A 23557-nucleotide genomic window follows, 5' to 3' on the forward strand; every position below is an offset into this window, starting at 1 on the left:
GGGGCTGCCACAAAGAAGAGGGGGTCAAATTATTCTCCAAAGCACCAGAAGGCGGGATGACAAACAATGGTTGGAAACTGATCAAAGAGAGAAGCAACCTGGAATTAAGGAGAAACTTCCTGACAGTGAGGACAATCAACCAGTGGAACAGCTGGTCTTCAGAAACCATGGGCGTTCCATCACTGGAGGTTTTTAAGATGAGACTGGATAGTCACTTGTGTGAAATGGTATAGGTCAATGATGGCAAACCTTTTAGAGACCAAGTGCCCAAACTGCAACCCAAAACCCACTTATGTATCATTGGGTGCCAGGTGGGCATGGCCTATTGGGTGGGCATGGCCCATTGGGTGGGCATGGCCCATTGGGTAGGTGTGGCCCATTGGGTGGGCATGGCCCATTGGATGGGCATGGTTTCAGTGTTAACGACAGACTGGGTGGGATTAAAAAGTTCAATCAATCAATTCCAACTTTGCGAGATCTTTTTTTTTCCTGCAAGAAGTTGAAATTGATTGATTGATTGAAACTTTTTTTTTTTTTTTTTGCACACGGCGGCAGAGGCCTAAAGTGAAAAGGTTTTATAAAACCCAGCTGAAGGCCTAGGACTGGGGCGATGGCGTGCATGCCAACAGAGAGGGTTCTGTGTGCCACCAATGGCGCAGGTTCGCCACCACGGGTATAGGTTCTCCTGCTTGAGCAGAGGGCTGGACTAGAAGGCCTCCAAGGTCCCTTTCTATTCTATTCTATTCTATTCTAAAAAGGACACTGATTAGTCATCTAGCTCAAGAGAAAGCTAGCAAAATATGGACAGGACTGACGAGCAAATCTTGTGAAGGACAGATAAAGGAACTCAAAATGCGTAACTTGCAGACAAAAAGACCAAGGTGAAAAACAATTGCAGAATTCAGATATCTAAAGGGTTGTCCTAAAAGAGAAGGACACGGACAGCGTCCAAACCTATGCATCGAAACTAGAAGTTGATTCAGAGTCAATATTAGAAGGAATTTCCTGATAGTGGGAATTCAGCCAGTGGAATAAAAAAGCACGTTTGAGCTGGAAAGTAGCTGTAGTCCAGTCCAACTCTCTACTTCTAGACATTTGCCAACTTGTTCAATATTCTGTTTCTTCTGAGGCTGCCAGTCCACGTGAACCCTCGCTTCAGCGGAGAAGAAAGACAGCCGTCAGGTTCCCCGATATTTTTAAAAGCTTTTAAAATAAATCTTTTTCTAATTGTGAACTGTTTGGCGGTTCAAATTCCATTAGCCACAGGCAGAAGAACACTGGATCAGAAAAGGGGCCATTATACATTAGGTAACATAAGGCTCTAACCGGCTGTGACAGCTGTACCATTATGCAAATTGACACAACATTTAATGAATTTAAAAGGTAGGGGCGAAAAAAAAGGGGGGGGGAAGCATTCCATCCTCATTTCCCTTAGAAATATTTTGTGTCAGACTTGGTAACGACTGAGAACAATGAGGTGAATTATTCGGGGGAAAAAGGAAAAAATTAGCATGCGCCTATTTTCATAAAGACAGTTAGGTTCTTTCTGCCTAAACGGAGTTTATTTGGATTTAAAGTAAACACGTAGATTAAGTGTGCATGCAGCGCTTGGAAACATATTTTGATTTTTTTTTCCTCCCCCCCATCCCCAGCAAGCACCCTAATCAGCTTTCGGTCTTGTGTGCCATCAAAGTTTGGAAAGCCGGAATTCATTGTGCACATTTCCTTGAGTAATCATTCAGTTTTGAAATTATTTCAATTAACATGCTTTGCTGTTTCTAACTCCTGTGCTTGTTTCCCATTCAAACAAGACCTTGCCAAATTAACACTGAAGGAGATCACCAGATAATGGATTTGGGAGGAAAACGGAGTGTATTGTTCCAACATTGGACAGATAAAAACAAGGTTCATCACCAAAGGAGGCACAGCTCATGACAGATTAGCAGCTGGCCGGATCACCTCCCCAAAGGATTTCATTTATCTTGCCTTCAAGAAATTGATTCAGCAAAAAGACTTGATGTAAGAAGCAAATCAGGAACCGGAATAGAAAGAAAGACCTTCATTTAGCCCTTGTTAAATGGCATTTAAACTTTTTTTTATGGAATATGTTTAAAATTCATTAAATGTTAATATTTTTTCCATATTTACTAATGGGTCTCTCAAATAAGCATTGTTCTTAAGCTGCTTTTCATGAGAACAATGCACTATATTGCAGTGAAATATAATTACCATGTGTTGAAATGCTAATGTAGAATTATATTAGGATATATGTTTGTATATGTGTCACTACATATAACAGGGTGTGTGTTTTTATATATACATCTACTGTACATCTGTGTGTGCCTACATGCTTCTGTTGTTTTTTGAAACAATCTTTTTTGGCTTTATGTTTTCTTTTTCTCTTTGTGACTTTATATACTGGTTTATTTTTTTTCTTTATTCTACTCAATTACTGAAAGCATGAATAATACTTGGAACAGCATACTTGCTGTGCTCTTATCTTTAACACCTAGCTAGGTAGATAGATAGATAGATAGATAGATAGATAGATAGATAGATAGATAGATAGATAGATGGATGGATGGATGGATGGATGGATGGATGGATGGATGGATGGATGGATGGATGGATGGACGGACAGACAGACAGACAGATGATATAAGATAGATAGGTAGGTAGGTAGGTAGATATTTATTTATTTATTTATTTATGAGACTTATATACCACTTTAAGTGCAAGCACTCTCTAAGTGGTGTACACCAATAAGCAATGTGTATATGTATGTATGTATGTATGTATGTATGTATGTATGTATGTATATATATATATATATATATATATATATATATATATATATATATATATATATATATTTACATTGCCCCCAACAATCTGGGTCCTCATTTTACCTATCCTGGAAGGATGGAAGGCTGAGTCAACCTTGAGCCGGTGAGATTTGAACTGCTGACCTGCTGAACACAGTCAGCTAAAGTGGCCTGCAGTACTGCACTCTAACTGCTGCGCCACCTCGGCTCTTAGATGGATGGATGGATGGATGGATGGATGGATGGATGGATGGATGGATGGACAGACGGACAGACATATATATAGATGGTTGGTTGGATGGATGGATGGAGATAGAGATAGAAGATAGATAGAGAGAGAGAGAGAGAGAGAGATAAATAGATAGGCAGGCAGGCAGGCAGGCAGACTGTCATATTTTACTGTGGGCACATTGGCACACATTAAAAATAAAATTTAGTTGCTTGCTCTCAGAGCGTACACAAACATAACACCTTAGCATTTGAGAAATTTAAATCTCCTACTTCTGGTGGCTCAGCTTTCTTTTTAATCAGACCCTGATGGTAAACAGGACATTGCATAGAAGAATTCAACTTCTTTTATTTAAAAAAAAAAAACAGAGTTTCAACAACAATGCTCCAATGTTCCATGGGTTTTTTTTTCTCTTCCCCCTATTCACTAATAAAAGTCTTGCCATTTCTAAAAGCCCCTCTCCTGCCTCTGCAGTAGCTATTTAGACTGCTACAAGCTGAAATCTCTTGATCGATCCATTAAAAGGAAGGGATGGGGGAGAAAAGAAGAGTTTTGACAACTGAAATTCAAGAGTTTGTTCGCCTCCCTGTCACTATGGCCTGAAGGTACATCGGTTAAAGCTAAATATAAATATGCCTTCCATGGCAAGAGGCCAGCTGTGTCAAATGGAGAGCGGGGAAAACAAAGACATGAATGTTGGGTCTCCAAACATCCTACAGATACATCACCGGCTGTCACTGGTAGATTTCAGGCTGCTCGGAAACTACGAGATGGTTTTCATTTAAGCAGCATGAAAACATGACACCTTGATCCGAGACAGAAGAGGCGCATTTGCCCAGATATCCAAGGCTTCTGTCAAAACTCACCCCATCTTTTTTTATATATAAAAGTTTTTATTTTCAATTTTACAATACATAACGATCTTACAAATACTTCAGATAAAAAAATAAAACAAATTGATACACACCACTTTCGGTATTGCCCACCCATTTCCCCCCAAACCGCATCCCACCTTAAACCAACTTACTTCTTTCCCTCTTCTTCCTCACTCACCCCCTCTCCTCCTTCTCCTCAACCTTCCTACTTACTTCTCGCCTTCTTCTTCTCCCTCCAGATGCGGTCCAGGAGAAATGCCCGAGCAATTCCTCTCTCCAAATTGAAACATTAATATTATATATGGTAAAACTATTTCTACTTTATCTGAACTACTTAAACTTCAACCCATCCACCCCCCACCTCCCTCCCCCCACCCCCCTCCCACCCCGACTTCCCAGAGCAAAGTACAGGATTATACAAACATATTAAACATAATCTATTTAAGTTTACTAATTATACAATGAACAAAATCATATTAACCCTTAACTCTCTTCAAACTTTAACATCATAAATTTATAAACAAATTCATCTCATCGCAGACACAATGGGTGGATCTGCTGCTAAAACATCGATAAAACGCTTCCATATATATAGAGTCGAGTGTCCGGGGGTTCACCCCTCTCTCCTTTCTCGTTTTGTCAAAAATAAGGAAGCTTTATTAAATGTCCAGGTTCACATTCCTCTTGCATATGCAGGAAAGACTCATTTGTCACTCCTGTTACTGACTTTCCCATGACCCAAACTGGCCCTCACCGTTAATAAACTCTTTGCAGAACTATCTCCCACGAAAGTGGTTTTTTAATTGGCACAAAGAGCAAATGGAAAAAAAATAGGAGCAATGTTTGCGTCTTGAGGAGGGACAGTGCAACAAAATACAGCAGTGGCCAAAATGGTGGAAACCTTTTGGGAAAAGTGTCCAGTAGAAATGCCACCTTGGGTCAAGTTTCAACCCATTTTTCTTCTAATTTCTTTATAACTGTACCCTTGTTCACTTAATAATACTATTTTACATCACTTTATGGGCAACCAGTCAACTCTTTGCACCAAGGCTTTAATTTTATGACGTTTTACAAGTTCACTCAATGAAAGAACACAGCAAAACCCAACCAAATTGATGGCGATCACACAACACACTGACAAATGTCCTCTCGGCTTCAATACAGGACATCAATCAATGAATCCTACCATGATCTGATTGGCTCATTGCCAAAGCAAGATGATGCCTGATTGGCTCTCTAAACACTCATGCTCAATCAGATGAAGGAAAGCTACCTGATCTCAACCTAAGCAAGTTGTGCTTCCTTTTTTCTGGTTATTGGGCTATAACGTTTCATAGAACACAGTACAGATAATTGAACAAACTATGTTGCATTACATTCTTGATTAAATTATCTTTCCATTGATATATAATTTTATGGTACTACTCCAAAAAAAAGTGGTGTTATTAGCCATCAAACCTGAAAAATACACTTTCCCTAAAAGGTTTCCACAATTTTGGACACTACCCTAGACACGGAATCGTGGAATCTTAGGGCTGGAAGGGACCTTAAAAATCTTCTAGTCTAATCCCCTGCTGAAGTTTTTATACCATCCTAGAAAAATGGCTGTCCAATCTTTTCCTGGATGGAGCACCCACAATTGTTCCCACTGTCGGGAAATTCCTCCTTAGTTCCAGGTTGAATCTTCCTCTAACAATCTTTCCCGTATCGCTTTCTGTCCTACCCTTAGTTGCTTTTAAGAATAAATTGACCCCCTCTTCTTTATGACAGCCCCTCAAGTACTGGAAGATGGCTGTCATGTCCCCCCTATTTTTTTTTCTTTATTAGACTAGACATACCTCGTTCCCTCAACCATTCGTCGTCTCAAAGGTGCTTTTTTTTTTCAGGAGGCAACTGGACTTCCTTGTTTTTCTTTGAAGACATTTCACTTCTCATCCAAGAATCTTCTTCAGGTCTACCTGACTGGTGGGGAAACTTCCATTAGAACTGAAGAAGCTTCTTGGATGAGAAGTGAAACGTCTTCAAAGAATTAAATACAGTTTTCTCCAAAGAAGAATAAGATAGTCCTGTTGCCTCTGGGAAAAGGACAACCATGACCTGGATGACTGAGAATCTCCCTAGATAATTCAACCATCCATCTTATGATTTAGCCTCTGTACACCTAATCATCTTTGTTGCTCTTCTCTGCACCTTTTCTTGGGCCCCAGCATTATTATTTCTCTATTAATTTTCTTCTCTCTCTCTCTCTCTCTCTCTCTCTCTCTCTCTCTCTCTCTCTCTTCTTGTTCTCCTCCTCCTCCTCTTCTTCTTCTTTTTCTTTTTCTTTTTCTCCTCCTCCTCCTCCTCCTCCTCTTCTCCTCCTTCTTCTCCTCCTCCTCCTCTTTCTCTCTCCCCTCCTCTCTCCCCCTTCTCCTCTTTCCCCCTTCTCCTCTTCCTCTCCCCCCCTCCTCCTCTTATTCTTCTTGTTGTTGTTGTTGTTGTTGTTGTTGTTCTTCTTCTTCTTCTTCTTCTTCTTCTCCTCCTCCTCCTCCTCCTCCTCCTCCTCCTCCTCCTCCTTCTCCTCTTCCTCCTCCTCCTCCTCCTCGATGCAAGGTAGAACTTTCAAACTTTAAACCTTGTAGTTTCTTAGCCCTAGGTAAGTGTTGGCCTTCACATGAATAGAATTAAACTGAAGGTTGGAAGGTATGGACAAACAACGTACTTAATCTCGCCAAGATTTCCAATATTTCCAAGTGCTGGGTAGCTCTATAGATTTTTCTTTATCTCCTTTGGCTCTGAAAGGAATCTGGAATCCTTTTCTTAATTCATACATCTTTCTTTCAATTCTTATTTCAAAGAAATAGATCTTAAAATCCCAGATATTGATGACGGTTGAATGGCCAAACTATAGCCTTCATTCCTTATTTCCCAAATATGTCTCAATGGAAGTATAAGATGCAATTTCTTGGCTGATATCATAGGCTCATTGGACTTTCTCAGGGATCACAAACTTATTTTCACTAGACAGAATGTAGATCTCTCTCTCTCTCTCTCTCTCTCTCTCTCTCTCTCTCTCTCTCTCTCTCTCTCTCTCTCTCTCTCTCTCTCTCTCTCTCTCTCTCTCTCTCTGAAACAGCTTACAAATCTCAGAATTTGTTATGGATATTTCTGATATTGAGTTTTGTAAGTTGTTTCCAAAACCCGGACAGATAGATAGACCACTCTAGGCTGAAACAATAAAGGGGGAAAAATCCAGTTTAGATTGTATATCTGAGTTGCAGAAATACATATTCACAGTTGAACTGTAAGTTGATGCTTCCAGCTGGGGTTCTAAGTAGAATTGTGTCTCCCGTCAATAAATGATAATAAAAAGTAATAACAAAAATAATTTGTTTGCTAGAAAAACCCCATCAGTTTCTTCTGTTTTGATTTCCTAATTCTGTTTCTTCCACATTGGCTCGGCCTCCCCAAAGCATTCCCCCTTTTTTTTTTACACCGACATTAGTGGATTGCAGTGATACAAGCTCAATTTAATTATGGTTTCCCATCATGCACATAACAAATTATTGCGATACTCAGAAACGATAAGGAAGTCTCTGTAGATTCTCTGCAAATTCCAGGCACAATGCCACCGCGTTGTTGATCTGTTTTCCACTAATGAAAATTCAATGCCGTTAAAACGTTGTGAAGAGCAGAGCTCCACGCATAGGGTGGCCAGATCAAAGTCCAACTTTGGATTGCCTGGAAAATATTTCCTCTTGAATGACAAATGATTTGACAGCGAACCTTACCTTGCAATGAAGATATAGTCAGTAGGGACCACCATCTCTTCTTCTTTAAAGAAAAAAAAGGAGGGAGGGGAAAGAGAAAGGAATGTCTTTCATCCACCATCTGAATCTTATTGTTGAATTGAAAAGTCCTTACTGGTACCAGTAGAGACGTTTTATTTATGTACTAATTGTTATAAATTGTTTCACTCTTGGAAATTACTCCTGGTGACTGTATTGACAAGTCCATGCAGTTTCTGTGCCAACCCTAGGAAATTTCCTTCTCCTTCTCTGTCTCCTTCACCTGCACCTCCTTCTCCTTCTCTTCCTTTTCTATCTCCTTCACCTTCATCTTTACCTTCTCCTTCTTCTCCTTTTCCTTCTTCTCCTTCTCCATCTTCATCTCCATCTCCTGCTCCATCTCTTTCTCCTTCTCCTCCTTTTCTGTCTCCTTCACCTTCATCTTTGCCTTCTCCTTCCTCCTTTTCTGTCTCCTTCACCTTCTCTTCTTTCTCCTTCTCCTTCTCCATCTCCATCTCATGCTCCATCTCTTTCTTCTCCTCCTCCTTTTATCTCTCCTTCACCTTCATCTTTACCTCCTCCTTCTTCTCATTTTCCATCTCCTTCACCTTCTCCTCCTTTTCTTCTTTCTCCTTCTCCTTCTCCATCTCCATCTCATGCTCCAGCTCTTTCTTCTTCTCCTACTTTTCCATCTCCTTCAACTTCACCTTCATCTTTACCTTCTCCTTCTTCTCCTTTTCCATCTCCTTCACCTTCTCCTCCTTCTCCTCTTTCTCCTTCTCCTGCCCCATCTCTTTCTCCTTCTCTTACTTTTCCATCTCCTTCAACTTCTTCTCCTTCTCCTTCTTCTCCCTGGTCAAACTTCCATCTTTGGGAAATTCTGATAATCTGTCAAATCATAAACCAGGACCAGTTCTACTGTCTTTGGAAGCCAAGCAAACATATTATTTATAAATGAAGTTGTTTGTCTATTTCATCATCTTCCTGAAGCCAGATATGGCTTATGTTTTTTTTTTTATTCTCTCATTCATTTACATTATTTATGCTCTATCTGACAACTAAAATTCTTTGGGTAATTTACTGTAAAAATTGGAATGATAAAAACAATTTTATCATTTTTAAAACACAAACATGACATTTACGTAGAGACTAGAAATTACAGTATTAAAGCCATCAGCTAAATGACATTTTTAAGGAGATGTATTGTCATCCTATTAATAAATAGATAAGTGCTCTGCAAATTACATCCAGGGTAAATATAAAGATATCCATGAGCTTTCAGTATTAGCAGAATTAGAATTCATCTACCCTTACAAGCCTTTTAGTATATGTACTGTATGTGCATATGAAAATAAACCGCTCCCACCCATGTTAAGTTCAACTTTTATTGATATGAGATACTATATGTTTTTTTGACAACAAAATGGAAATAGTTGGAAAGTTTGCCAATATCTTATTTTAGAATATATATTATTTCTTCTCCTGCTCCTGCACCTCCTTCTCCTCCTTCTTCTCTTCCTCCTCCTCCTCTTCTCAATAGTTATCTTGATCAGCCTGGATTGGAGGAAAAATCTCCTCCTCCTCTTCCACCACCACCATTATTGGCTCCATACTGCCATCTGCTATATTTACATTTGCTCTAAATATAATACATATAATACTTGAGTCAAAATATTTAGTCTACAGTATGTAGACTAAATATTGCCTAGTAATACCATGCAGTATTATCCTGTGTTTATAGTTTCAGGAAACAAGTGTAGAAGCCACTGTTAATATTAATTAAAGGATTCAAATTAATACTGCAGTATGCAACAGAAATTATATCTGGATTACTTACCAATAGACAGCTTTTATATTTATTTGCCATATATATATATGTGTGTGTGTGTGTGTGTGTGTGTGTGTGTTTGGTTATTCAGGTTTTCTCCTGCATCAAATTGGAAGTGTCTTGGCGACGTTTCGACGAAGTCCCATTCATCATCTTCAGGCTGGTGTTTTCGGCTTCGTGCTTCTAGGAACAAAAAGGAAGAAACAGCTACGATTACACATTGTTCCTAGAAGCACGAAGCCGAAAACACCAGCCTGAAGATGATGAATGGGACTTCGTCAAAACGTCGCCAAGACGCTTCCAATTTGTTGCGGGAGAAAACCAGAATAACCAAAGACCTACATACAAACACCTGCGAAAACCTCAGAACACACACACACACACACACACACACACACACATATATATGGCAAATAAATATAAATGCACCATCCAATTCAGAATGCTCATTTTAGATTTTAGTTGGCTCTTTACGAAACCATTCCTTGTTCTATTAGTGAAATGTATTAATATCTTCAACTCTAGTGTTAGAATATAGTATTTATCATCTGGATCTAGCTAATTATATATAGTGAACCTGTTGATTCTAATTCAAGCCACAAATTAATATGTTTGCAAGTCTCCTAAAATCCTTAGGTAATAAGCATTTATTATCATCTAATACTGCATCTGATCAATAAAAAATAATCATATGAAAATGTAAATTTTCCTTTTTCTAATAAATCATGAAGCCTTGAAGATAAATTTACAGAAGTCCTATAAGCCCATAGGCAATCACACCTACTGTTTACACATGTACAAATATATCCTCTTTTTAGCAATATTTTTGTCTCAATCATGTATGACTTAAAAACAGCTCTAAATTTATCCATTACACAATGGTTTGTTTGTTCACCAAAGTTGATTGATATATGACAGATAGATAATAGATAGATAGATAGATAGATAGATAGATAGATAGATAGATAGATAGATAGATAGAGAGAGAGGGGGGGGAGAGGGAGAGAGAGAAAGAGAGAAAGAGAGGAACAGAGAGAGATGATAAATAGATGATACATAGATGATAGAAAGACAAGTACTTTGAGCAGCCAATGTTGGTAGTAAAAAGATCTTACATTATGCTTGGATAAAATACCTAATGGTTTTTAAGAGTTGTTTTTCCAGTCTTTCTTAAATGCCCAAACCTAAGCTTTCCATTGACTGCACTTCCTTCTAAAATGCTGGGGGAAAAAAAAATCTCTTGTGAAAACATAATTTCGTTTTCAAGGGGTTTCTTGTAATCCTTAGCTTCTTCCTCAGAGCTTACACCCTCCCCTCTGACACATTGATCCGCACACGTAAATGTTCATCCAATATTTCCCTTCCTTAACTGGAAACAAATCCCAAGATGATGATGAGGAGGAGGAGGAGGAGGAGGAGGAGGAGGAGGAGGATGGCGACTAAAATTTAATTCCACTGTTTGATTACAATATTTTCTCTTCTTTCTTTTTTCATTTCCCCCCCAGTTTTAGGAACATATTTATTCCTGATGTTTTGATTCAATTTTGTTTTTAAGTATAACAATCTCGTTCTGTGCAATGATTAAACATGGATGGTTAAGCACCGCAGATGAATTTGAAAAGAATATTAAAGCAGTTAAATATTTGCTTCCGGATAATCAGGCTTGGAAAACAGACATTGTAGAGATAATTTACATCTACTCTAAGCAGCCACTCACTTGTCTCTCAGCAAATGGACCTTCACCCTGCCCTGTGCTTCACCAACAACACAATAGATCATTCTTAATTAGAAGCACAAAGATGTTAAAACACCCAGGTGGGACAAGGCAAATATCACAGTCCATATGCATCATTTCACCTGTCCTGAATATTACATTCAAAATATAAAACGTTTGATAATACTGTAAGTTTTCAAGAGCAATCTACTCAGCCTACCTATTCAACCAATTTAAATGAATGGGGTTTGAGTTAATTTTGAAGCGACTGAAGAAAGGGTGCTAAATACCTTTTTTTTCTGCTTCCCACAACTTCTGTTCATTGCGACTAAAAGAGAGAGAGAGAGAGAGAGAGAGAGAGAGAGTGTGTGTTCTGTCAACTTTCCAACAAGTTCTATTTTTGCCTTGGCATAACTCCACATTTTTATGTGGGGATATTTGATGACTTTGATGGCTGCCTACTGTTCTGACATAAGCCATCATGCTATGTCACACAGTCCACAGTCCAAGGCTAAAGTCAACTCAACAAATTGTAAAGGAAGCAAAGCATGAACTGTTTAACTTTTAATTAGCTGGTCAAAGATACTTCCAGTCTGAAATATTCATGAATTATCTCCTTTACCCCAGAGGCTTTTTTCTGTGTGTGTGTCTGTGTGTCTTTTTTTTTCACCCCAACACCTCCTATTTCATTTTAGATGTATCACTTCAAATGAAATCTCTTTCTCTTCAGAAATGGAGAAGGAAAAGCAGTGGTATTTATTTCACTGTATTTCATTGCAATCTTGGCAGAGCAAGTCAAGAAATACAGATCTGTCTACAGGAAGGTATTTGCGAACATTAAGGGCTGTCTGCTCTTTGCTATGCAAATTTCGCTGAGAAAAATACTTCAAATGCACAATAAGCCTGACGATGTTATCGCTGGATGAGCGGTGGTGATTTAGATCCTCAATTTGCCGTTTAAATATATCTCTGCATTTTTGAGCAGGAAATATCCTTGCGGTGTTATGGCGAGACCGTTTTATCCGTTGATTTGAGTGGACCTGGAAGAATAGGGTCCCTCTTTCTCAGAAAAAGAATTTGTTATGAACAAAGGATGAGAGAGACACCAAAGAACCAAGTGGCTTCATCAGAATGGAAAGAACACAGCAGAATCATGATATGAGGTCTGTTCCTTATATACTGTACATGCTCACAACATCCTAGGACACTGATGGCAAACCTTTTAGAGACGGAAAACTGCCCCTGTCCCTGCTCCACCCCCTGCCCCACCCCCACTCCACGCCCACCCCATCCCCTGCCCTGCCTGCCCACAGAGCCACTCACCACTTCCAGGGCCCACCGCAGATCGGCCAGGCAGCCCAGCAGTGACATGGCGGCCCCGCCTTCTGCCCACACCCCACAGAATCAACTATGCATGATGGGGCGTGAGGGCAGAGTCTTGTCTATGCTGCCTGGCTGCCATGTCCTTGGTTGCGCTGCTCCACGTGGGCCACGCTCAGGGATGATTCTCCTCCACGGAGGCTGCTGGTGAAGAGGGGGTCGAAGGAGGAGGCGGGGCTGTGGCAATGGCACATGGGCCTACAAAGAGGCTCTGAGTGCCACCTCTGGCACATGTGCCATAGGTTTGCCACCACTGTCCTAGGACACGTATCACTTGGATGTTGCAATTATCTAATTCTCTTCTCCCCATGCACCTTCTGTGGACCTTCTGAGAAACAGACCTGAATAGGGAACGGGTATCTTAGACTCTTCCAGCCTTCTGGTTTAAATTCTCCTTCCAGGAAGAGGATAAGCCTTCAACTTGAAAGTAATCAGCCTAAAAGCTAGCAATCTGGAACAGTTTCTTGGTCCTTCTTTGTTCTCATTCATCGTCATTTCACCAAAAACCAGCTTTTCCGAAATCCTCATATTGCAGGAAACTGAGATTAGTGGAAATCCAAAAGCAGAGAAGCATGCTAAGGGAAGCAGGATCCCGCTGTTCTATCCCAGCCTATAGTCATCCTTGTTAAAGGCACAAGGACCAAAACCCTGTTGATAAAATAGGCTGGAAACTTAAAACAAAACAAACCCCTTTTAATATGGGTGACAAACCTGCCAAATAATCCAGAAACAAAAGCAGCAAAACTCAATCCAAATGAAGGAAATAGTCCACATGAAACACAACGCAAACAGAAGAGTAGTCACAGGCAAGACAAACAGAACAGGATCCCATGAAGTACTTTGCAAATGGTTGCCTTCAGCAACCAGCACTGCCCACACCTCCTTTTTTTATACAGCAGTCCCAAGGCGTTGCCTCTCAGTGCCTTCTCCTTCTTCCCTGGACTTGTCGTACTGACTGCTGCTGATTTACTCTCGCTAATTGCCGGCGTGTGTGAGCATCAATTAGCATGTCCATCAGGTGTGAGTCCTCCAAGTCTGACTCATTCTCCTCACACAGCTGAGCTTCATCAGGAACACGACTGGAGGGGCCAGGCTCTGCATCAAACTGTGAGTCCTGTAATTCATTAGAACCTCCCTCTGACTCTGATGGCCCTTCAAATGCCTCCTCCACCTCCTCCTCAGATTCCTCAGACTCAGCTGTTGGGAACACAGGCTGGCACAGAATCACAACACCCGCAAAGCCAAGCAAAGCCAAGCAAAGCAAAGCAAAGCAAAGCAAAGCAAAAACCTTAGCAATGCTTATTCTTGAAGTGGGTAGCTGAGAAACATACTCACTTCTCACATTCTTCTAAACTAAAAAAACTTACTTTCATATTTCGGTGAACAGTTTGCCTTCAATTTCACTGCTTACCTAGAGCAGACTAATAAGCCCTTAACAATATTCCGCTTTTCTCTGTCACAGTAAGCTTGTTTAAGTGCCAGATCCCAATGTGTTTGCCACTGATACAAAGAGAATTATGAATCTTCCAACTAAAGTAGCGGTTTTGTGCCGTTTCGTTCAGAGCACTTAAAATAAAATGGAAAAACATGACCCTGGAACACCCATACATAGCAATTAGTTTGGTGATGGTTGATTTAAAGCCATTAAAAGGCCAAGGAAGCCCTTGGTATAAGTCCTTAGAGTCTGTCACCAAAGAAAAATCTTTCATTTTTTTTTCTTTTTAGTCAAAACCCAAACAAGTTAGGATTCTTAGAGTCAGTCATAAAAGGTTGGTGCTTTTGACGCTGACGAGCAAGGGAGAAATTGGAGAGGAATAAAAATTCCAAAGATATTTCAGTTGAACTGTCTACAGAAAATGATCTTTTACATTCACCCCTATGGGGGGGAACCAAGTATCCATCTATTTTCTAGCAGGGTATTCAAACCTGTAAGTGTCTCCAACTCTGAGGTCACCATGAGCAAAATTGCTTCTTTTTGAGAGACAATCTTGGGAATTTGCTTACTATTTTTTCTTGACGCACAAGGGAAGTCTATTTGTCGTCTCATCGGTAAATAACAAAATCCTAATTTGTAAGACGCTAAGAAAAAGACACAGGCATGTCTTGAGCAGAGGTTTGAAGCTGCAGGACACAGCTTGACAAACTCTGAGTTTATTGCTTCTTATATACTTGTTACATACACCAGCTTAACTATTAGATGCTGACAAAGTTTCTTCATTGGAAAATGTCTTCATGTAAGCAACTATTTTCTAGTAACACATTACATGATCAAAGACCAGGTAAGAACAAATACAGGTAGATCAAAAGGAGAAAGAACTGACAAAGACAGGAAGAGATAGGAAGCATATTATCTGTTTAGGTAGGTGAGGCATTAAGTCAAAAGGGTATGACCTTCTGGCTGCTTCATTAGGACAAAGGGTATCAAAAGGTTATGAGGTTTGTGGGGGGTAAAGCAAGGCAGTTTGCTGTGCGTGCATTTTTCCCCACACTAATTCCTGTTAACTCACTCCCCATGGATTTATTTCAATAGCTCCTTGAACGTAGCAAACAAAGGGAAGAATTTCCACTATTCTAGGCTAAGGTTGTTTTTTTTTCCTCCATAAAGTAACTTTATGAATTACTCATAGGTAACTCATCCAACTCATTTAAGATTTTTATTTGTTACAAATTAGAGAGGACCAGGAACAACTCGTAACAAACTGAGATAGCAAAAAATGGGTCTAATGCCCAATGAAACCTCACTTAGCTATCTTATAAACTGCAAATCCAGTTGTGTTTTCTTCAACCAAATTTGTAATTGTTGCTGTCCAGATAGTTACTTTTTTTGCTTTTTTTTTTTTTTTTTGCTAAAGGTTTGAGGCATTTCTAGCCAGGAAGATAGAAATTAATAACTTTTGCCTATTTTAGGTCACATTTAAAGTTTTGTCTCTAAAAGAAGTCCTATTGTTTTCTGCAAGCTCACATTTCTTCCCATTTCTCATCTCTCTTAAAGATGGCGTGATATGGACAGCATAGTATATGTTTGCTATTTCTGTCTTATAGAAAACTAATTGAATTAGGAATACATAGGTACTCTTTAAATCAGTGGTTCTCAACCTTTTTAATGCCGCAACCCCCCAACCGTTCGTAAGTTGAGGACTACTCAACCGGTCGTAAGTCGAGGACTACTCAACTGGTGCAGCACCGTTTGCAGAATGGGACTTTTGGCAGGCTCAGCAGGGCAGAGACAGCCTGGACAATTCCTATTGGCTTTTGAAAGCCAATAGAATTAAGACTCTATTCAAGAGAGTCTATTCTATTGGCTTTCAAAAGCCAATAGAATAAAAGGGAGTAGCACAGCTAAGGAAAAGGGGGGGGGGAATGGTGGACTGTGTTGTTTGGCGACCCCCGTGAAATGGTCGTTCGACCCCAAATGGGGTCCCAACCCATAGGTTGAGAACCACTGCTTTAAATAATGATAAAGATGGATCAGTTTTTTGAGGAGCTAAAAACTCCTAATCAGAACAATTCTTTGCTGGGTAAGGGTTTCATCTGTTCCTTGTGATTCTTATCACTCAGGACTTGTTTGAACTTTCCTTTCCAGATTGAATCTTATCCTTTCATAGGAAGAGAGGATTAAGTAAATGTGGATGTCAATGCTACTAACATCAGATGTTCTTGCTTTGACAATATATGAAGATACAGCCATTTTCTCTTTAACCTGTGTGTTACTTTTAGATTTAGAATTAGATGATGCTGGGGGGGAGGGGGAAGAATGTGTATGGGGATTAGTTAGACATAACAACATTGCAGTAGAGTATTCTTCAAGGTTGTTTGAAATGAGAGATGATAAGAAATGGCGGGTTAGAGAACTGGAGGGAAGGTTTGCATTTCAAGCTAATTGGAGAATGTGATTTATGACAGTTAATTGGAGGACGGAATTGTGCTTTGATACTATGTGTTTAGGGGAGGGGAATTCAGATTTTGGCTTTGACCATGTACGTGCCAACACCATGCTACTTGAATAAAGATTCTTTAAGGTAAACAATGCCTCGAAGTTCTTTGAAGAATATCATCTGTTGGAACCATGACAGTGGATGGATATGGGTTTTTTTTTCTGTTACTCCCGACATTATTCCTCAGTTTACAAGTATCAAGTAAATAGCCCTCAAAAGCAAGGAACATAAGAAAGCCTAAAGGGCTGAACTTTCCATGGATTTGCAGTGAAGTCCAGCAATTGCCTCATAATGTCAGTTTCTAATGCCTAAACTTGATAGTTCATACTATCAAGAGCCAAGAATTGAAGGCCACCTACCTTCCCCAAAAATTCACAAATAATTTTCATGGTCAGAATCAAGATCACATGATGTGTTAATACCACTTTACAATGCCTTGGTAAGGCCACACTTGGAATACTGCATCCAGTTTTGGTCACCATGATTTAAAAAAGATGTTGAGATTCTAGAAAGAGTGCAGAGAAGAGCAACAAAGATGATTAGGGGAATGGAGGCTAAAACATATAAGGAACAGTTGCTGGAATTGGGTATGTCTAGTTTAATGAAGAGAAGAATGAGAGGGGACATGATAGCAGCATTCCAATATCTCAGGGTTTGCCACAAAGAAGAGGGAGTCAAGCTATTCTTCAAAGCACCTGAAGGTAGGACAAGAAGCAATGGATGGAAACTAACTGAAGAGAGAAGCAACTAGAACTAAGGAGAAATTTCCTGACAGAACAATTAATCAGTGGAACAACCTGCCTCCAGAAGTTGTGAATGCTCCAGCACCGGAGGTTTTTAAGAAGAGACTGAGCAGCCATTTGTCTGAAATGGTATAGGATTGGATGACCTCCAAGGTCCCTTCCAACCTTCTTCTTCTTCTTCTTCTTCTTCTTCTTCTTCTTCTTCTTCTTCTTCTTCTTCTTCTTCTTCTTCTTCTTCTTCTTCTTCTTCTTCTTCTTCTTCTTTCTTCTTCTTCTTCTTCTTCTTCTTCTTCTTCTTCTTCTTCTTCTTCTTCTTCTTCTTCTCTTCTCCTTCTCCTTCTCCTTCTCCTTCTCCTCCTTCTCCTTCTCCTTCTTCTTCTAGAACTGAGATCGCTGGTTACCAGGTTCAGCCAGGTGAACATCTTTGCTTAGTGTACACAGTTGGGGAACTGGAATTCTTACTGGATATAAGTAAGATTCCTTTTCATCTTATTTACCTGCCATGTTGGTATTTCTGTTAAATGCATTTTCAATTCCACTGCCCTCTCCTGATGCTTGGAGAAGAAAATGATAGGTTAGACAACTTTGTTTAGCTTGCAACACACAACATGAATCATCAAGCTAACTGCAAACAGTTTGGACCAGGAAAAAAAATGAGAATTCTCAAGTTTTTTAAAAGGCACTAATAGATGTCTGTTAAGGCTGTATTCAGCCTGATGAGTCTCACTTTTAGAGTCTCCTAGACCAGGTCAAGTCCAAAAACACTATAGAGAATTCCTGGAAACTCTGACAAATTGGCCATCGATAGACACATAGACATAAAAAAAACATCTACACACAGTGTAAAAGAGACCAACAACAGAAAGAGAATAAAAAGACCAAAATTCCTCCCCACCAGCAGTCAACATCCAGACGAGCATAGATTAACTCCAAGATAAACATCAGACCAACAATCAAGAAGTAAACAATATCCCAACAAAGGAACTGTCAAACAAACTAATAGTAAATAACTCTCCAAGACCACTCCCACAAACACTGACAGGGCAAGCCACTAGAATATAAATTGAAAGACACCTCATTCCTTAATAGCACTGATGATGTTACCTAGTTGGGTAATGAAATGTCTGCGAGAAAACAACCAAACTCAGAGAGCACCAAGGGCCTCTAATTCAATCCTAAACTACAAATATTCTCCTTTTTTTGGTCTTTAGCCTTCAGGAACATACTCGGATACAAATTAATCAGCCTAAACTCTGTTGGGTGTCTTCTTCCAACAGCCCAATTGCTGAAGAATCCATGGAGTTTGTTGCAACGCTACTGTGTATCTCCTTTATATTGGAGGAACTCAAACCAACGTACATGTTTTTATCTCCATAATGTGCTGACTGGCTTGAGTTTATACCAGGTTTGTTTGTTTGTTTGGTTGGTTGGTTGGTTGGTTGGTTGGTTTTAAATGACTTTTGGACTGCAATGTCAGTTGAACAACTTGCATGAGGACAAGAAAGACTCAGAAATTGTTTTTTTTTTAATATTTTTTTATTTTTCCAAACTCTCCCCCATACATATACCGTGATATTTATCAGATGTTAACATACATTCTTTTTACATTCATATATAAGATACTTTTAATAAAATGAAATAAAATACATACACATGACTTTTGGTGTTGCTCGCCCATTTCCCCTTTCACTGTATCCACACTCCTTCTTCTCTACCTTCTTTCTCCCTTTCTTCTCTTTCCTACTTCCCTCTTCTTCCTCTCCTCCTCTCTTTCCTTCACCACTTCTCCCCACTTCTCTTGTCCTCCAACCTTCCTACTTCCTTCTCCCCTCCTTTACTCTTTTCTCTCTCCTCTCCTTTCTTCCCTCTCATCCCTCTTCACATACAATTCAGGGGTAATGTCCGAGACTCAGAAATTGTTTTAAGTCAGGAATAACTGAACTTCTGAATGTCTGCTTCAATTTTCCTTGCAGCTTAGCACAAGGACATTAAATTAGGGCTGAGAAAGTCTTTTTAAAAAGTATTTCTACATTTTAGGTACTATGGTGAGAATTGTGCGATTTGTGGATGCGCAACTGAAGAGTCCAGTGTCTAAAGAATAAGAAGTAAAGGGAAAAAAATACAACAGTATGAAAAATTAAGAACCGGAATAAATTTGATGTGGAGAAATAAGAATGTTTTCAGACATATTGTGCAATCTCCATGCCTCATTAGCCACGGTGGAAGCAGACATATTATTAGAAAAGGTCTGCCCTCCATTCCCTATATATTTTTTTCACTTCTTTTACTGTGTACACGTTCTTAAGTTCCAAATGACAATGTTAATCAATACTACACTCCATAAAAATATCCTACAGCAGTCTCCTCTGTTTGCTTTACAATGCCTTGACATGAGCACTGTTTCTTAACAAAGTTGACCTCATCCCCCAACCAATATTTTTTTCCCCAAAAGGTATTTATGTTTTGAGTTCAATTATTCTGCTCATCTCTGTGATGTAACTGTTAAAGATGTGGTTTTATCTATGAGCCCGGCTATATGAAGAACTGTGCTGGGAAGACAGAGAAATGGAGAGAACAGGTTGAAATAAAGAAAGGGTATGAAGAATCTGACAGAACTTTTTAAATGAGAAAAATGGAATAAACATACAGAAGTGAAAATAAGAAACACAAATCAGATCAGAAACCAGAAGAGTATATTCAATGACAATGCCTCCAGAGGTGATCTCCTCACCACGTCCTTGTTGACACTGAAAAAACTTCTCAGTAGATTGCAACTTTAGAAAGAATAGAATAGAATAGAATAGAATAGAATAGAATAGAATAGAATAGAATAGAATAGAATAGAATAGAATAGAAAATATGGAATGGAATGGAATGAAACAGAACAGAACAGAACACAATAGAATAGTATAGAACAGAAAATATGGAATGGAATGGAATGGAATGGAATGGAACGGAACGGAACAGAACAGAATAGAATAGAATAGTATAGAACAGAAAATATGGAATGGAATGGAACAGAACAGAACAGAACAGAAAATAGAGAATAGAGTAGAGTAGAGTAGAGTAGAGTAGAGTAGAATAGAATAGAATAGAATAGAATAGAATAGAATAGAATAGAATAGAATAGAATAGAATAACAGAGTTGGAAGGGACTTTAGAGGTCATCTAGTCCAATCCCCTGCTCAGGCAGGAGAACCTATACCATTTCAGACAAATGGCTGTCCAGTCTCTTCTTAAAAACGTCCAGCATTGGAACATTCACCACTTCTGGAGGCAGGTTGTTCCACTGATTAATTGTTCCAACTGCCAGGAAATTCCTCCTTAGTTCTAGGTTGCTTCTCTCCTTGATTAGTTTCCATCCCTTGCTTCTTGTCCTGCCCTCAGGACTGTTTCTCTTTGTTTTATGGAAATAGCCTGAAGTAACAGCCAACCTCATTAATGCATGCAAAGTTCTGAGAAAAAAGAATGAAATTTTTTTAAAAAGCTAGTAGCACCAGAGTTTTTGAGTTTTATCAGAATGATAAGTAGCAAGCGTGAACTGAAAGCTAAGGGAAAAAAAGAAAAAAAGAAAGTCAGGAGGTCTTTTTAAAGAACACAGTGACAAACCAACAAAATACTTGACACGCTGCACTGAATATAAAATATCACGTAAGCAGCTAGAAATGCAGTTACACATCTATTTCAAGGAAAGTATACTTCAGGTTACATGGAATAAACAAAGCAAGTCCACAGCTTGGCAATATAAAATCCAGGCAAGTTCACACAATCTCAAAGGTTTTCCATTTTAGTCACAAGCCATGCCCATCTTTCCATTCTACCCATAGTTTAGTATGTCAAATTCAGTTTGGCGCGTCAAAGAAATAAATAATAATATGAAATGCAATGGAAAGAAATTAACTTAAGGTGGGAAAAAATCCTTAGAGGATTTTTTTTTTTTTTGAACCCTATTTCAAAGAATAAACACTATAAATACCCTCTATAGGCAATAGGCTGAGAAACAGATTATCGTCATAGACTGTAGGAAGAAAAGATGTAGATACGGAACAATTGGCTTAGCAGAATATATGTAAGTGTGGTCCATAATTCTATTGATTTTGCATCTGTTAAGATAGGTATACAGCTGATAAGACACACATTAAAATTTTAAACATATCAATGCATGGATTATCTATCATCTGTCTGTCTGTCTGTCTCTGTCTGTATCTCTCTCTCTCTCTCTCTCTCTTGTCTGTCTGTCTGTGTCTGTCTGTCTCTCTATCTATCTCTCTATCTTCTATCTATCTATCTATCTATCTATCTATCTATCTATGTCTGTCTGTTTGTCTCTCTATCTATCTCTCTATCTACCATCTATCTATCTATGTCTCTGTCTGTCTGTCTGTCTCTGTCTGTATCTCTCTCTCTCTCTCTCTATCTATCTATCTATCTATCTATCTATCTATCTATCTATCTATGTTGTCTGTCTGTCTGTATCTGTCTATCTGTCTCTCTATCTATCTCTCTATCTTCTATCTATCTATCTACGTCTGTCTGTTTTTCTGTCTGTCTGTTTCTCTCTCTCTCTCTCTCTCTCTCTCTCTCATTTAGTCTGTCTGTCTGTCTGTCTCTCTATCATCTAGTCTGTCTGTCTGTCTCTCTCTCTCTCTCTCATTTAGTCTGTCTGTCTGTCTGTCTGTCTGTCTCTCTATCTATCTATCTATCTATCTATCTATCTATCTATCTATCTATCTATCTATCTATCTATCTATCTCCCAACTTTATTATTTTTACAAATAATTCAAGGCAGTGGACATATCCAACACACCTTTCTCCTCTTGTTTTCCCCACAACAATATCTTTGTGAGGGAGGTTGGACTGAGAGAGAGGGGGGCTGGTCCAGAATTACCCAGCTGGCTTTCATGGCTAAGGCAGGACGAGAACTCACCATCCCTGGTGATTGGTCCAAGTCACCCAGCTGGTCTTCATGACTATGGTGGAACTATATATAGTATAGAACTATAAATGGTATAGACCCTATACCATTTCAGATAAATGGTTGTCCAATCTCTTCTTAAAAACTTCCAGTGTTGGAGCATTCCCCGCTTCTGGAGGCAGGTTGTTCCACTGGTTACTTATTCTAACAGTCAGGAAGTTTCTCCTTAGTTCTAGGTTGCTTCTCTCCTTGATTAGTTTCCATCTGTTGCTTCTTGTCCTGCCTTCAGGTGCTTTGGAGAAGAGCTTGACTCCCTCTTCTTTGGGGCAGCCCTTAGATATTGGAAGGCTGCTATCATGTCATCCCTCGTCCTTCTCTTTGTTAAACTAGACATACCCAATTCCAGCAACCGTTCTTCATATGTTTTAGCCTGCAGCCCCCTGATCATCTCTGTTGCTCTTCTCTGTACTATTTGATTTTTGTCACACATATGTTCCTCACCATCAAAAGGCCTCAAGCTGGTCAATCTACTAAAAGGCAAACAACCATCTCTTTTTAAGAATTTGCATTCTGATTGTTCCTATCATCAATTGGAAAGGCAGCCTTTGTTTGTCCAACAAAGAAATTTGTTATTCCCTAAATATAACCCCCCCCACACATGCTTTCTGGAGTGTGTTTATATACAGTATGTGTGTGAAAAGTGAATTGTGATATTTTTTAAAAAAAAAGGAAGGGTCAAAGAGCTGAACAAAACCTTGTAGATCACCACCCAGATTTTGTCAGATAGAAATTAAATAACACAAATTAAACTCTCTATCAGAAATAGTCATTATTGTAAACATTTATAATGGCAAACTGGGTGCTCATTCAGATTTGGCCAAATCCAAATACGGCTAATTTGGAAAGTTTTTAGATTCCAGGAAGACCCCTAAATTACTTATGAGACTCGCTTGATGAATCCCACCCCATCTAGAACTAAAAATGGTAAATCATCATGAAAGGCAGGTCCACTGAGCGTAAACTGCTCATCCCCATCCAAACATTTATAACCTCTAGCTGTTCCTAGAAGTAATTATTGTTAGGAGATTTCTCATCTTCCTTTGCAGACGTACCAAAGATGGAAACATCTTTGTTATTATTAAACTATTTCACTTGTTACTTCTGTTATTTAAAAGCCTGTTCCTGCATTCCCTCAAAACAGAGTAGTCAACACAATCATCCATGAATTACAGATAAAACATCAAAGCAATCAAGAAAAGAGGTAAAGCTGCTTTAAAAAGAAAACTTTTCAAATGGAACGGCCAGAAGAACTGTTTAAAATAACTCTCCTCTTCTCTGCTTAGCAC

The sequence above is a fragment of the Crotalus tigris genome, unplaced genomic scaffold (genome assembly GCF_016545835.1).
Source record: "Crotalus tigris isolate CLP2741 ecotype Arizona unplaced genomic scaffold, ASM1654583v1 scf7180000017556.1910191, whole genome shotgun sequence".
Taxonomy (NCBI): domain Eukaryota; kingdom Metazoa; phylum Chordata; class Lepidosauria; order Squamata; family Viperidae; genus Crotalus; species Crotalus tigris.